The 17,920-nt window shown below is 37.5% G+C and overlaps 1 protein-coding gene across 12 annotated transcripts in view; it reads right to left on the reverse strand.

The window, feature by feature from the left end:
* The window catches only part of CEP170 (centrosomal protein 170), a 168,750-nt gene that overhangs the window by 132,033 nt on the left and 18,797 nt on the right, over window positions 1-17,920 (reverse strand). The gene's annotated exons all lie outside the window — the stretch shown is intronic.

Consider the following 17,920-nt stretch of genomic DNA (forward strand, 5'->3'; position numbering starts at 1 on the left):
GGGGGCTCTTACAGCTCTCATAAAAATACATTTATCAATTGTATCAAGCTCATTTGTCCATATGTTGCTATGTTACTATCATCATTTCCAAAACATTTTCTTGCTGCTTGAGCCCTTGGTACCAGCTCGTTATTTCCCCCTCCCTTCCATCCTCGTGAACTCTTGATGATTTATAAATTATTTTTATTTTCATATTTTACATCATCCGCTGTCTCTCTTCACCCATGTTTGTTGTTCGTCCTGCCCCGGGTGGTTGTATGTCGATCATTGAGATCGGTTCCTTCTTTCTTCCCCGCCCCTCTTCCCCCTACCCTCGAGGTATTGCTACTCTCATTATTGGTCCTGAGGGGATTTATCTGTCCTGGATTGTGTGTGTCAAGAGCTCTTAACTGTACCAATGTACACACTCTGATCTAACCGACTTGTCAGATAAAACCAGGGTCATGATAATCTGAGTGGAGAGAAAGGAGAGAAGCATTAAAGAACTAGAGGAATGTTCTGTGTTTTGTCAGTGCTATATGGCACCCTGGCTGGCTTGCCCCTTCCTTTTAACCTTCTGTGAGGGGATGTACACTTGCCTACAGATGGGCTTTGGGTCTTCACTCCAAACTCCCTCATTCGCATTGAAATGGTTGTTTTGGGTCTCTGATACCTGTCCTGTTGACATCTCATGATCACAAGAGTTGGTGTGCTTCTTCCATGTCTAACCACTGTTCTAAGGGACAAATGAGACCCTAATTCCAAATATAGAGACACATTTATTATGTCTTAAACTGGACAAAGACAAAACACATCATCTGGATGAGGGTGACCATCAGCAGAGGCCACAATGAAGTAAAAGGATATATGAAACACAGCAACGTATAAATATAACATGGAAGTATAAGGAAAACTGTCACAAGAGCATCACAGTTAGAGGCAGGACTACAGAAGCAGGAAAGGGGCCACAATGGGAATGCATACACTATTCTATATAGAAAATATACAAGATTGGTTCCAGTTCCTTTGACCATGATAGTCAGAATACAAGTCATGAACATGCAGACATTGTAGTAGGGGTGACTGTTAAGGCCACGGTTGCTTCTGACTCAGTGACCCTATGTACAATTGAGAGACTGTGGAGACTACCATGTCTTGTGCCATCCTCCCAATTGTCCTTATGTTTGAGTCCGATGTAGGCACTCTGTCAATCAATCTTGTCGAAGGTCTTCCTCTTTTTCACTGTCTTGCTAGTTTACCAGTAACTGTTCTCTCCTGGCAACATGTCCAGGGTATATGCAAGGAAGTCTTGCCATTCTTGCCTTGAGCATTCTTGGATATATTTTTTCTAAGACAGATCTGTTGGTTCTTTTGGCAGTCCATGGTACTTTCAATTTCTTTGCCAACATTTTAACCAAAGCTGCCACGCCACAGGAGAAAGAAATTTTCTACTTCTGTAGATTCACAACCCTGAAAGTCCTGGAGAGCAGAGTTCTATGTCACATAGAAATGTTACACTATGTCCTGCAGTGTAAGTCAGAATCAACTTGCAGTAGTGAGTAGTGGGTTTCCTGCCCAGAGAATACAGACATCTCTAGATTATGAAAGTTCTGTATACATACAATTTGTAGTTACAAACCAACCCTTGTAAAGTCTTTAGTCAAAAAAAAACAACCAAGATACGTACAATGCCTGTTACAATTGCTACTCTGTGACATATATCTAACATTACTATTTATTATGTTAAAGATGTTTTAGTGTATTTTTTATTATGCAGAGAAAGGCAGATTATATATTAAGGAAAACATTTGACTGACATTAGCTGCAGACAGAATTACACATATAAATTCAATTCAAAGACAGATTTATGAATTGAACTAGTTCTTAATCCAGAGACACCTTGTACTTGAGAAACATAAGGGTAAAATTAAAAACTGTTTGTAAGGTTTGCCCAGTGTGCCCCAAAAAGACAAAAAAAGAAACTAGTGTTCATCTTTTGTTTTGCTATTAAAGAGGCAGCCAGAACAGTGGGAGCAGCAGCATCAGGCTCCTTTTCAGGAAACTACACTCAACCTGTCAGCATCAAGAAGCCACAGCTCTGAACGGTGTCTGTGAACACTGGATGTAAGTGTTATTTAAATTTTTTGTGTGATTTGGGAGGTTATTGAGGGTCTATGAGTGCTAAAATTTTTTCCCTCTAAAATTTATGGTATTTGCTTCACTTTATACCCTTTCAGTTTGTAAAATCTTTTTAAGAGTACTCTTCTATGGCAAAGCTCAGGACCCATTTATATGTTCTAGCTCAGAATCCTCCAAAAGGTAGATAAAGGGGGCTTTGGGTTTACAACCTGTACAGAATTAGCCCAAGGTCTTGGTCAAATTTAACAATAATCACATGATTCCCTTCCCAGAGATTCTAGATTAGCTGAAAAGATGCAGGCTTTAAAATAAACTTTCTAAATTAAATAACTGCAATTTATTGCTTGCTGTTACTAAAAAGAAAAAAAAATTCTACTCTGTCCTGTGTCATCGTCAAAATGTTTGGGCCAGTTACGCAGCAATGATGTCTTTTCCTTCTCCAGGAATTGGTCCCTCCTGATAACATGTCCAAAATACAGGATACAAAGTCTCACCGTGCTTGCATTGAAGGCTCATTCTAGCTGTACTTCTACCAAGACATATGTCTGTTCCTTTGGTAGTCCTTGGTACTGTCAATAATTATTGTCCAAACCATAATTCAAATTCACTGATTCTTCTTCAGACTTCCTTATTCATTGTCAAACTTTCATATGCATAGGTGGTGACTGAAAATACCTTGGCTTGGGTCAGGGTGAGGACCTTACTCTTCAAAGGGGCATCCTTGCTCCTCAATACTTTGGGGAGGTCTTGTGCAGTAGATTTACCCAATACAATGTGACATTAGATTTCTTGACTGCTGCTTCCATGAACATTGACTGTGGATCCAAAGAAAATTAAATCCTTCATGACTTTAATCTTTTTTCCAATGATCATGATGTTATCTTCTTAATCCAGTTGAGTATTGGTTTTTATTGCATTTAGTTGCAATCCATACAGAAGACTGCAGTCTTCAATCATTGCCAGCAAAGGCTTCACGTAATCCTCACTTTAAGCAAGCAAGGTTGTGTCAGCTGCACATTCAAAGTTGTTTACAACCCTTCTTCACATCCTGATGCCTCATTCTTCTCAGATTATAATTGCTCAGCATATAGATTGACTCAGTATGGTGAAACAATACAACCCTGATACAAACCATTTCTCATTTTCTTCTTTTAATATGTCCTGATAATCTTGATCTATTAGGCGCCAAAACATTAAAAGTTCAGAACTTTCTAGGCTAGAAAACAGCTTTTATTTGCATATGATTTTTAAATAAAATACAGAAGTACCAAAATAGAATAGCTATCCAGTATATATTAAAGTATTTAAGTGACTGCGATACTATTCATGTTGGAATAAGAGTTATAATCGTTTTTGGTTTCATTTCTTTTTTGAAGATTTTATTTAAGAATTTCAGCTTTTACAAATTTCCACTTGATTCTATCTGCTCTCCATATTTGTAGTGTAGCTACTTCAGTCTTATTTTAGTGAGTTCAAATTTCAGGTTAGATACTAATTAATATTGCAATGAGAAACTAAATATATGAGGCAAATATCTCCATAGTCAAGTAGTCTAATTCCTGAGATGCCTCTAAGCAGTAAGTAATGAGGATACTGTGGTTTATCATATGACATGATAGGCTAAATATAATATTTCCTTATAATCAGATAAAATGGGAAAGAGAATATTCTTGGTAGTTTCATAAAATTTGAATCAAAGCTAGGTGAAAACTTGTGGATCAGTTCAGAAACTTGGGTTTTAAAGAAAATACTTTAATTTGTTACAAAATTTTTACAATGTCGCTAACATGAGGCAAGGATTATTTTAGCTGCAATAAATCAGTAACAAAATCTCCTTGTCTTCATGGAATTAACGTTCTAGTGAAATTATATATAAATGTATCAAGATTGTTATATATATATTTTCAATATGTCATCATGTCCCCTTCGATCAGTGGTTCTCAACCTTCCTAATGCCGCGAACCTTTAATACAGTTCCTCATATTGTGGTGACCCCCCCCCTAACCATAAAATTATTTTTGTTGCTACTTCACAACTGTAATTTTGCTACTGTTATGAATTGGGTGACCCCTGTGAAAGGGTCATTCGACCCCCAAAGGGATTACAACCCACAAATTGAGAACCGCTGCCTTAGATTTACCTATCTTGAAAGAAAGCTTATAAAAGTTAGCCATCTCTCTTCCATGATTCTCTACTTTACCTCAAAGAAACAGTGAAACAGCACCCGTTTTGCCTTTTACCTCCCTTTGCTCAAGCCACCTCTACTGTCACTTAAAGTAGGGCTCAGCAAACCTTGACCTATCCCTGTTCAAGAAACAAAGAAAACCCATTTGTCCTAGATTTGATTCTGACTCATAGCAACCCCAAGTGTCAAAGATTAACAGCAGATTTGAAAAAGAAATACTGGGCCATTCTTCCAAGGAGCTTCTGGATGAATTCACACAACCTTTCAGTTTAGCAATGTAATGTGTTACCATCTGCACTACTCAAGGACTACTATTAAAAAAAAAAAAAGACACTCCTATCCATGTGTTGTCTATGGCTGCTTTGGGGTCACAACAGTAGAGATGAGTAGTTATAAAGGAGACCACGTGGTCTCTTCACTTATGAAAACATTTGCTACTTCTACCTACCTTAAAGTATCAATAACAGTTTTTAGTTTTATAGTGTCATGAAAAGACTGAAATTTATATCGCTTTACCTACGTTCTCTTTACAACTCAGAATATTGATCATTATATTTAACAATGCAGTAAAATAGTGATATCCTGAATGAAATAAGGAAATCGCAAAAGACCTCACTTCAATAAAACAAACAGGTAGCCATATAGAGGCTAAAGTCTACTAGTGGTTACTAGGAGTTGAAGGGTGGTGACTATTTATGGAGCACCAAGTTTTGTTTTACAGTGATGGAAAAATCAAACTAAGGGTAGGATTGAACAGATGTTACTGTAATTGCTGGCATTAAATTGTATAGCTACAAAAAGTTGAATTGGAAAAAGTAGTGTGATAGTTATATTTAAAATGATAGAATACACAAAGAGGAACTGCTGAAATTGCTTATGTACATCTAAATATCCAATGGGATCTGTTCCTTTCTTTGATGGTCTAAGGAGCATGATTTCATAGGGCATTCCAGTTAACTGGGCCTAATGGTGTGTTTAGTACTTGCTAGCTTCTTATGTAGTATCTGGGACCTTAAAAGCTTGCAAGTTGGTAAGAAATCCATTTAAGTTACAATTGGTTTCTTTCAATTTACCTAGAACATAGAAAGGAGAGTGGGGAATATGAGGAAATGGGATGCATGGAACAATGCCTCCTTAAACAATGATCTCCTTTGTCCTGAGTCCAGAAGAACTGGATGGTGCCCAGTTACCATTACTGAGTATTTCAATCAAAGATCTAAAGAAGAAACCTGAAGAAAAAGGAGAAAGTACACAACTCAGTTTCAAAAGTCTCCTGGCATAAAGATTTTCTGAAGCCACAGATGGGCCCCCAAGTTATTACCTTTAAAATAATCTTTACACCTGAAATAAAAAGAATCCCTGTTAGTCTTTTTTAAACCACACAATACTTTAGCTTACCTAAAGTATTAGTTACTAAAGACTGTCTGCTTTGTGTATTATCTTCTTTTAAGGTGTATAAGGGACCAAACTGACAACAGCCACTTAAAAGTTAGGAAACTTAAAATGATTAGATAGAAAACAGAGAGCAATAAATAACATTACATTAATGATGGAGAAACACATTGGAAAAGGTTGAGAATGGATAAACAAAATGAACAGTGCAGATCAGCAGTTCTCAACATGTAGGTCATGACCCCTTTGGGGGGGTCAAATGACCCTTTCACAGGGGTCGCCCAATTCATCACAGTAGCAAAATGACAGTTATGAAGTAGCAATGAAAATAATGTTAAGGTTGGGGGGTCAGCACAACATGAGGAACTATATTCAGGGGTCACGGCATGAGGAAAGTTGAGGACCACTGGTGTACATAATGGTAATGAAATGTGCATACATGTAGGAACTCTTCAACTATATGTTCTGCTGTATATATTCTGAGCAGCAAGAAAACATAAATGAAATAATCTTTGTAAAGCAATTGTCTTCAGAATGTATTAAAGAATATGGGTGTAATCAGTCCTAATAAAATCTAGTTCTACTTTTCTGAGACTTGGCACTCATATGGTTTTATTTTCTGTCTTTTTTCTTCATATTAGTAGTCTTTTGTTTTATTATAAAGTCTCCCTTTTTAAAATAGTGTATGAAGCATACTGAGACGAAGCTCAAAAGAAAAGTCTAAACAGGAGTGTCTATGAATAAACTACACGAGCTTTCATTTACTGACCATTTACCATCAATTGTATCACTCAATGTGTTAACTAATTCATTCTTGGAAATTTCATTAGTAACCTGGTTAAGAATTCTGCCTACCAATGAAATTATCCCAGGATTCCTGTGTCGAGACGTTACTGTAAAAACAACTATCACTGTTCCGGATCATAGGTGCTACCTACCTACTACCTGAAACAATATTTATTTTAGTGAGGAATTTAAAAGTTAAAACATCAAAACTTATTAATACAATTTTAGGGATTAGACCATATAATATATGTGGACCCATTCATCAGGAAAGGTATCACGTGTATGGTGCACAGTTTAGTTTATGGTGTTGTGAAAATGGCATGGAGGCCTAATCTTGTCTCCTCTGGCTACACATAGAGAATGCAAGATCTGGAGGAGGATCAATCTCCACAGCAGCCCAAGGCCAAATGCCATATTAATTTCCTATTTACGCTATATACATGTGTAAATTATTTAGCTGGACTCCATTAGATGGAAGTTAAGGGAGTGTATATGTTGTCATCCATCACTGTAGAAGACATGACAGGTAGTGTACGTCAATGCAGTGCTAAAATACAATGCTCACCCAGTGCTTCAGAGTGTTTTGACAAGCATTTTTGAGTGGGTGAATGAATGGAGCTACTAGGTTTCCTACAGAAGAGGATGACTTGGAAACCTCCAGGGATAAGACGGGAGAATCACCTAACCTTTGTTAGCAATTAACCCCTTGTTACTACTATGCCAGTGGGTTTGGAGTTTTTGGTCAGTGGTTTCTTACTCTTTATCTTCTGATGCTAAAGCTTTCTTTTTAGCAGTTATCTGGGGAAAGTTTGGAGTTCAGACACTTGGAGGTCATCTGGAGATAAACACAGACCCAACACCACAGTCCCATTTCCATGTTACTAAAAGCTATAATTAGCATTGAAAACTGAACCTCTTGCTCTATCACAGTTCATTTCAGGATCCAGTGGACTAAAATTTTAATATTTAAGCTTTACATTTTTTTTTGAAATTCTGCTACAGATGCTAAGTCGAGCAGTTGACTAAACTTTAAGCTTTTGCAGTAGTGGACCCTAAAATCCAGAGACATTTGAGGGCAGGGTTCCAGTAAAGGATTGCTACGGGCAGATTCTGAGAATCCAAGGGTGTGGGGGAGGGAAAAAGAGGTATGATAGCAGGTTTGTTCCTGTAAGTGCATACCCTAAGAACCTTCTGAGAAGAAAGTTAATCACAAAATGGTAACTCGGGCTGTTCTTAGATGTAAAATAGATTAGGTAATGTGTGGAAAATATATCAAAGGGCAAGTTACTTTAGAACTTTGTGGTTATAGTGACTAAGCATGTATAAATGACCCCTATTTAGCTTGGCCTGGTAGCACTCTAGGGTAAGTACAAGGTTGATGGTTCTAACCCATCAGCTGCTCCTTGAGGAAAAACAAAGGTGATGCTATCTGCTCCCATAAAGCTCTATAGCATCAGAAACCCAATGAGCCAAAATCAACTGTGGCAGTAGTTTTAGTTTTCTGGTTTTGGGGGCCTATTATTATACTTTATATGCTACCCAGTTCAAACTATTTATTCCTTAACAAAGATCCTTTTACTTTTGTATCTAATAGAGTAAAGGGATTGTTTCTGTGACAATTTCCATATAAAAGTTCTATTCCTTTATATACCGTCTTTAAGTCAAATTTGTACATAAGTATCTAACATCAGTTATGAAAATGTTTTTGTATAAAAGTATAAGAACACTGTTTGTATCTAAGATCAGTAACCAAAATGTTTGTCTTAGATAATTGGACTTCCTCTTACAGAAGAAGGACCACAAGGAAGAGACCAGCCAGTCAGGGTGCAGCACAGCACCGATGAAACATACAACTTTCCTCTGGTTCCTTAATGCTTCCCTCCCCCCTACCCCTCACTATCATGATCCCAATTCTACCTTACAAATCCAGCTAGACCAGAGCATGTACATGGACGGGGGGGGGGGGGGTCAGATAAGAACTGGAAACACAGGGAATCCAGGACAGATAAACCCCTTGGGACCAGTGCTGGGAGTGGCGATACCAGGAGAGTAGGGGGAAGGTGGTGGGAGAGAGGGGAAACCGATCACAATGATCTACATATAGTCCCCTCCCAGGGGGGGCGGATGTCAGAAAAGTGGGTGAAGTGAGACATCGGTCAATTTAGGACGTGAAATAATAATAATAATTTATGAATTATCAAGGGTCCCTGCGAGGGAGAGAAAAAAATGAGCTGATGCCAGGGGCTCAGGGCGAGGGAGAATGTTTTGAAGGTGATGGTGGCAAGCAATGTACAAATGTGCTTGACACAATGGATATATGTATGGATTGTGCTAAGAGCTGTAATAAATAGCCCCAATAAAATGATTTAAAATAAAAACCAGAAACAACATCAACAAGAATACAAATACTATTACCTTATGAACCTACAATTCCTCTTATTGGGTCTATACCCCAAAGAAATAAAGAATACAACACGAACAGACATGTGCACACTTACAAAGTTCATTACAGCAATTTCCATAATAGCAAAACCCATGGAAACAGTCGGAAACTCCAGTTGTAGAGGAATGAACAAACAAACTTCGGTGCATTCAATATTATGCACCAATAAAAAAGTGACGACTCTCTTAAACACAGCAAGACAAGGCCAGAACAAGAGAACTTTACATTTAGCAAGTTAGTCAAACGCATAAAGACAAATATTTAATGAAGCTGTTATTCTAAGGAAAAACAAAGAGAAAGGAAAGTGGTTTTCACATGGAAGGATAAATACGAGGAAGGAAGAATACGAGCTCAGGGACAGCTCAGGGACGGGATGGGGTGTGAAAAGGGAGGGAAGGGAGGGTAGGAGGAGACAAAACGAGAACCACATTGATGGGGGTTAACTGGAAACTACTACTACTGACTTGATGAGGCGGGCTGTGCAACTACAGAGTATGTTTCTCTTTAAACACCAAAATAAAGAGAGAAGAGAGGAAAAGGTGTGTCTTAGATTAACAAGGTTAACTAAAAAAGGAGAGTCACTACAGCTCTAGAGTTCATTTTGCAAGGGTTTGCTCTAAAGAAAATGTGTTTAATTATGTCTGTGATCAGTGGATGGCTGCGAAGAAATTCTCTCAGTGATACATTTGTCTTGGTCTCACTTGGGTGACTTAAAAAAATAGTTCAATAAAAACGGTGCTTTTCCCTAGGATCTGCTATGCCAGTTAGGCAGAGTTCAGCTCAGAAAATTATGGTAACTATTTTTGGGGATCACAACGATTTTTCTTGAAGGACATAGGATAACCATTGGGCTTATAATGAAGTTTTAAAAATTGAGAACTGCATGGGTGAGGAAAAGGGCAGGAAAATTTTGCCCAGAAACTATTTTCCATCTTGATAACACACACTTCAAGAATAAGCAAGGACTGTCTGTCCTAGAAATAATCTTATTGAAAAACCCTAACACATCCACCCTCTAGCACTGATCTTTGCCATTGCAGACTTCTTTTCATGCCCTCCAAAGTCAGATAACATTTTAAAGGAACATAATTTGAGTCCCCTTGAGAATGCCCAAACTGCCAGTGCACACTGAAAAGTGTGGAACTCTTCAGGGAAAGGTTGCTGATGTTGTTAGGGGCCATCGAGTCTATTACCTCACAGTAACCCAATGTACAACAGAACAAACTACTACAAGGTCCCGAGCCATCATCACAACTGTTCTCTTATGACTGAGAGCCCAGCCATGCAGCCGATGTGTCAATTCAGTTGGCTAGAGGACTTCCTCTTTTTTGCTTTACCAAGTATTAATGTACTTCTCCAGACAACATGTCTAAAGGACATGAGACAAAGTCTCACCATCCTTGCCTTTAAAGTATATTCTGGCTGTACTTCTTCCAATACAACTTTCCTTGTTTGTTTGGCAGTCTGTGGAACTTTTAAGATTCTTCACCAGCAACATAATTCAAATGCATCAATTTGTCTTTTCTCTTCCTTATTCAATGTCCAACTTTCACATGCATATGAGGCAATGGAAAATATAAGGGCTTGGTTCAGTCATCAAAGGAAATCCTTCCTTTTCAACACTTTCTGTTACCCATTAGTCCAGTTCTGAATATTACTGTTTTCTTTACACTGAGTTGTATTCCATAATTAGGGAAAGTTTAGTTGGTAACACTGCCTTTAGAAATGGAGGCTATTCCAAGAACAGTAACTTGACATTCTGTTTATTTTTATTTAATATTTAATACAAGGTTTCTATGATTTTGTAGCCATAGTTTTTACTTTCCCTAGTACAGTGTACCTTCTAATGCATTAAAAACAAGATACTTCCAGATGTACTAAAATAATTTTAACATAATAATATAGTCATAATGTTTTGGTGCAATTGCAAAGTAGTACCCCATTTATTATTAGAAATCAGTATTTGTTACGTGTATGATAAGGTGTGGGTGGCTATGGCAGGCTGCTGCCACAGAGAGCTGGACAAGATATATGAGAGACTGGAGCTGACAGAGAAGCGCAGCCTGGGACCCATGGACCTTCCTTCTGCTGTACAGTCCTGATTCAGGCAGTGAGAAAGAAGGCTGACCTGCACTGTATGCTTGGGTCACCCAAGTAACACCACATGCAGACCTTCTATATGTAAAGGGCATGGCCAACAGAGCAAGATGTGGCCTAGCCAAAGGCGGGAAAACAGAACCTGGGCTGGGGTTGAATTCATTTCTCTCACTGAGTCCTTGTCTCTGGTTTTTTTGAGCTGTGTCTGAAAAGCTTGGTGCTAAGTACACCACTCTCTTTTTCTTATCTCAAAAGTACACCACTCTCCTTTTTTCTTATCTCAAAAGTCTTGACTCTAATCAATTGCAGTGGATTTCCCTTATTACTTTCACACGGCACAGCAGCCTATGGGGAATGAATGAGAGAAGGTAGGAATTGACATATTTAGACAGACCTATGTGGCTTAATGTGTTATACATTTATTGGGCTACTAACTTCCAACTCACCAGCCATTCTCTGGGAGAAAAATGAGGCTTTCCATTTCTGAAAAGATTTGCAGTCTTAAAAATCCACAGGGGCAGTTCTACTCTGTCCTGTAGGGTCACTAAGAGTGAGAATAAATCCTGATAATGAGGGAGACCTTGTTCTTAACAGAACTCTGGTACTAGTTCATTCAACAATCCAGGAATTGTTACTGGACACTTTCAGAGGTTCATTTGTAACTACGGATTGTACATAAATCAGGCTTTGATAACCGTGGAGACGCTTATATTTTTTACTATTTGTGTTTATTTATACTTTAAGATGTTGCTTTCAATCACTTGTGATTCAAACTAAGGCCCGATGGTATGAAGAGTTTGAGAGACCTTAATTACTAAACTGCAAGAGTTGAGAAAGTGGCAACACTAGTGTATTTGAGTGTGAAAACAGCATTAAAATCTTATACTCGAACTACAAAATGAAACAACACAAACCACACAGCAAAGAAATATGTGACTCATTTTAGTGGGATGGAAGAGGGGGAGTTACCACAAAAAAGATAGGTGTATGTAGTTATTTGAGCTAAAACACATGGTAGGGCAGTTCATCCTTATGCTCCTGGCAATCAGCTGGCTGATTCAACACCAGATGGCATTACAGGGAATGAGCTATTGCAGGGTAAAACACGACGGCCTCACATTAGGACTATCTATGTACACTGTTGAAAATACATTCCTCTAACCTGTGCAATTGTCGTTTTAATAAGATACTATCTGTTTATATTATTAATTTACCCATACTGTCAACTTTTCCTGTGGTACCATGCTGCATGAAAAGATTTAACAATCTCATGAGCTTGGCCCAATGCCTACCTCTGTTTCCTGAGTAAATAGTAGGAAAAAGATGTGGTATCCCTAATAAAATAAATAAAAATTTAAAACAAATGAGAAGTGACAAATTTTACCTCCCAAAATTGTAATCTGAATCAATGAAGCTTATAAGCACTAAAATGAACTAAGCCATTGTAACAGGCTTCCTTAACTGGTAAAATATCTTTTTAGTCTGTCATATCAAAAAGGAGTAACAATTCCCAAAAAAAGAGTGTACATTCCGGATCCCCATTTCACTTTTAAAAAATTTTCCACATACCCCACTCCCAAGCTATATCCTTAGTAATGGGCCTTGGTGGTGCTGCTGGGTAACTGTTACACTGTTAACCCTAACATTGGCAAACCCACTAGCCACTTCTGGTCCCATTAAGATGTACAGCCTCGGAATCAACCTGATGACAGTGGGATAACTTCTTAAAATAAAGTATCCTCAAAACTAAAGTCTCTGCCTTTGGATACATTTCTAGAAATGAAAGAATATTATATATATATATATATTTTAACGTTTTATTATGGGCTCATACAACTCTTATCACAATCCAATATGCCTTGTCCGACGTCTCCCTTCACCCACTTTTCTGTTGTCCATCCCCCAGGGAGGATGTCACATGTAGATCCTTGTAATTGGTTCCCCCTTTCCAACCCACTCTCCCTCTACCCTCCCAGTATCGCCACTCACACCCCTGGTCCTGAAGGTATCATCCGCCCTGGATTCCCTGTGCCTCCAGCTCCTATCTGCACCAGTGTACATCCTGGGGTCTAGCTAGACTTGCAAGGTAGAATTCGGATCATGAGAGTGTGGGGTTGGGGGGAGTTGGGGGAGGAAGCATTTAGAAACTAGAGGAAAGCTGTATTGTTCATCGGTGCTATATCGCACCCTGTCTGACTCATCTCCTCCCCTAGACTCCTCTGCAAGTCTCCAGTGGCCGATAAATGGGCTTTGGGTCTCCACTCTGCACTTCCCCCTTCATTCACTATGGTAAGTTTTTTTGTTCTGATGATGCCTTATACCTGCTCCCTTCGACACCTCTTGATTTCACAGGCTGGTGTGCTTCATATATGTGGGCTTTGTTGCTTCTGAGCTAGATGGCTGCTTGTTTACCTTCAAGCCCTTAAGATCCCAGACGCTACAACTTTTGATAGCTGGGCACCATCAGCTTCCTTCGCCACATTTGCTTATGCATCCATTTGTCTTCAGTGATCGTTAATATTATATTTAATTATAAATTTCTACTAGAAGTCGGGACCAAATGAAGTATATATAGAACTAATTGTATGCTATAAAAGAAAATACAGACTCGAGGTCTTCTATAATCCTTTGTTATTATGTTCTAAAACTTTCCTGTAGTTTTAATAGATAATAGCTTTATCTATAATAATTATAAACTTAGGTACTAGGTGTTAACATATGCACTGATCATATAAGAAGTCTCCAATTTATAGAGTGCATTAAAATGAACTCTCTTCATCATCCACAAGGGCTTACGTGGTAAATACTGCATACAGAAAGCAGTATAGTGATCAATAGATCATCCCCAATATTATGAAAGCAAAAGTAGACAAGTAAGAACTAAATACACGAAAAGGACAACTTCAGTAACAATGAGAAGAAAGCAACATGAAAAAACAGAGAGCACAATTTTAGGGTGGTTCTCTTTTAGGCTAGGAAGTCCAAGGAACTATCTGAGAAAGTGACAGACTCAAGAGGATATTAAAAGTCAGCTGTGGTGTGGAATTTACATGTGCAGGGACACATAATGAAATGCTCTCTTGGGAAAAATTGATTTCTTCTAAGTCCCCACGCCCAAGTGAAACTGTGCGATTAATAAAAAAAATCCACAGCTGTGCTTGTTTTGGAGACCTACCAAAATATTTGTTCCATGTTCACATGAACAAACTTTGTATTGAGGAAATTTTTGCTTTCATATTTACTCATGATTTTTTTTAGAATGGGTGCTTAGAATTTCACTTTTAATACCTGTCACGTACATTAACAAATAAATCTTTAAGAAGGGATTAAAGAAAATATGCACTGAGAAAATGTAATTTAAAACTCTCTCATCTAAAATACCATTAAGGAAAAACATTTTTCCTTGGAGATAAACAAGTGGTCATGTAGCTGAGAAGCAACAAAGCCCACATATAAGAAGCACACCAGCCTGTGCGATCGCAAGGAGTTGAAGGCATCAGGCAGCAGGCATCAAAGAACAAAAGATCCTATCATTGTGAATGAGGGGGAGTGTGGAGTGGAGACTCAAAGCCCATCTGTAGACAATTAGACATCCTCTTATAGAAGGGTCGCAGGAAAGAGACGGATCAATCAGGGTGCAGTATAGCGCAGATGAAACATACAACTTTCCTCTAGTTCCTTAATGCTTCCCCCCACCCCCCACTATCATGATCCCAATTCTACCTTACAAATCCAGCTAGACCAGAGGATGTACACTGGTATGGATCAGAGCAGGAAGCACAGGTAATCCATGACCAATAATGAGAGTAGTGATAACAAGAGGATAAAGGGGAGGTGGGGGAGAAAGAGAGAACTGATCTCAATGATCTACATATGAGCCCCTCCCTGAGAGACAGACAACAGAAAAAAGAGTAAAGGGAGACATAGGACAGTATTAAGACATGAGAAATTAATTTATAAATTATCAAGGATTCATGAGGGAGGGAAAAGGGGGAAAATGAGAGGCTGATGATACCAAGGGCTCAAGTAAAAAGAAAATGTTTTGAGAATTATGATGGCAACAAGTGTACAAATGTGCGTGGCACATTGCATGTATGTATGGATTGTGATGAGTTGTATGAGCTCCCAATAAAATAATTTTTTAAAAAAGAAAAAACATTTTTCATAAAAGTGAAGCTACCAGTCCAAAAACGATAAAGTCACATATTCTATGGCCTAGTTTATTATATCTTTTCAAATGAAAGTATTCAATTTTGGGGGTAAATTTTGAAATCATTTTAATTTAGAAATAGAAAACATCCTGGAAGGAAAAGAAAATGAAATAAATGCAAAATACATAGGACACTTTTACTCCATGGTCTTCTGAAATTCTCACTTGTTCACCAATCCCCAAGATGATAGACTCTTCCAAAAAGCTACTCAGCCTCCAAATATGTTGTTATTAATAGGAATATGGATGAATTTCACAAAGAAGCTGATGAATCCCATTATAGCAAATCCTATCATCATTGCCATGGCAATCTTTTGAAATTCTTTTCTATCAGGTTTGGTGCATCTTTTTACCAGCCGAATAGAATCCTTCACAAACTGCATTACCTGATCCATGCTTGGCTCTGTGCCACCACTCAGGAAGCGAGGGACACATCGAAAGTATTCAAATTTTATGGGATAAGTAAATGATTTACTAAAACATTTCTTCAAAAATTCATGTCATAAATGCCTGACTACCTAAGAAAGCAAGTTTTGCTTGTTGATAAGTTTTCTAAGTATTAAATATCCTACCAAGTTTTCTCTACCAGTTCACGCAAAACAAGAGCTCTGACTTGTGTCCTTAAGCTCACACTACCGTTAAAATACAAATCAACTAAAACTTCGGTTCCAACATTTAACATGTACCTCTATGCCGGTTAGGTGAGTACTTCCATTTTCTTTCAACTACTAAAACAAGCACGTCAACTTTCCCACTGAAGAAAAGGTGAAGTTAAATGACCTATCCACGCCCACAACTCTAGTATGAAAGAGCTTTAAAAAGTCTATGGAAAAGAATTTTAAAAATGGCATTTGTCTATGTACTTTATGAAATCCTCTTGTATTAGTAAAACAGAGTCATCTGGATTTCAGCCTGGGCCTTCAGACATCAAGTTTTGAGTCTTTCCTCAATGTATTTCTCAAATTTATATACAATCAATACTCATGGAATGCAGTAGTCAAAAAATCAAATGACATATTGTATTGAGGAAATTAGCTGCCAAAGACATTTTGAAAATTGCTACAGAGCAGCAAAGTCACTTTGAAGACTAAGCTGCTCCTGACCCAAATAATGGGTGTTTTCATTGCCTCAGATGCATATGAACACTGGATACTGAATAAGGAAAACAACGAATAGATGCACTGAATTATGGTATTGTAAAGAATATTGAATATGCCATAAGTATAGCCAGAATGTTCCTTCAAAGGAAGGATGGCAATAATTCCTCACAGACTTTAGACATATTACCATGTCATTTCTTATGCCTAGAATATCTTCTGTTTTAACAGTTCCAACTACAATCAGAACATCACTTTATCCTTCAGAGAAAATGATACTTCTTCCCTGATAATAGCTTACTTTAACACCACTAGTACACTGGATTTCTACTTGATTTATATAACTGCATATATTGCCTTATGGTAGAATACTGAAGACTATAAACAAGGGGTTCAAAATGTGATGGAAGAATTTTATTACCTTTCAAGTCAATTTGTCCGTGAACATTTTTAAGCTCACTTGTATTTTAATTTATATTACTGGACTTACCACTTTTGAAGAAAGAATCACTCACTGTACATTTATAGAGACTTCTTAAGGGTCTCGCTCATGGTTGGCATTTAATAGTTAATACATACAAACTTAAAGTTTTAAATGGAAAATTTAAATAGAAATGAAGTTCTAGAACACCATGTAAATTCTGATCTTGCATAAACACAATGCAGCTAATAGCTATCTTGAAATTTTGAAGTGAAGGTTTTCTTAGCTTTAGTATCAAAATAGGGAAATCTGAGTAAGAAAGATTAACCTCAACTAATTTGCAATTATAGCACTGAAAGGTGGTCTACATGTCAATGCTTATATCATTTTAATTTTAAATTGAGGATTAAATATATTAATCTTGTTAAATTGCAACATAGCAATATCAAATAATTTTATTCAAATGGTCAAGTCAAATAGCTAATTTAGTCCCAGGGTAAAAACCATGTAGACAATAAGAATACATATTTATGAGACATTTCAGAATTTTTTTGGCAAACTAATGGTATGCTTAAGACTACAAACCAAGATAAACAATAACAAAAAAGGTGGCCCTAATTTAATCACCTTTGAATACAGTATTAATATTCATTTGTTACAGAAATAGTATTATTACTGAAATTTGTTTTAGGGATTAAATACATGGTTGAAAATGCTCTCTCAAAAAAACCAGTGTGGACTTAATTTACAGTTAAGATGTAATATGCAACTATTTTAAAAGATAAAAGACATAAGAAGCTATACAAAAATGATCTTATCTTTAGCCCCACAGTATATATAATAGTTCAAAAAGTCTTTGAACTAGAAAAGGTGACAACAGGAAAGCATGGGAGAATAGGTTGTAATTTCAAAGAAGTAAAAATAGAAGAAACAGAAAGATACCACGGCACAAGAAATATAGGTAGGTTGATTCATAATGCAGAGGTTGGAGGTGTAAACTACAAATTGAGGCCAAGAACAAGAGAGAGAAAGAACGAGGCAGAGAGTAAGAGTCCTAGTCATCCAAACTGATTACATGAGCAGTAGATGAAAGGCAAGACTATCAAGGCAGTATTCTTTGTTTTTTCCATGTTGGGTACTAAAAAATGAATGTATTGTAGGTAAGAGGACA

The sequence above is a fragment of the Tenrec ecaudatus genome, chromosome 1 (assembly GCF_050624435.1).
Source record: "Tenrec ecaudatus isolate mTenEca1 chromosome 1, mTenEca1.hap1, whole genome shotgun sequence".
Classification (NCBI taxonomy): domain Eukaryota; kingdom Metazoa; phylum Chordata; class Mammalia; order Afrosoricida; family Tenrecidae; genus Tenrec; species Tenrec ecaudatus.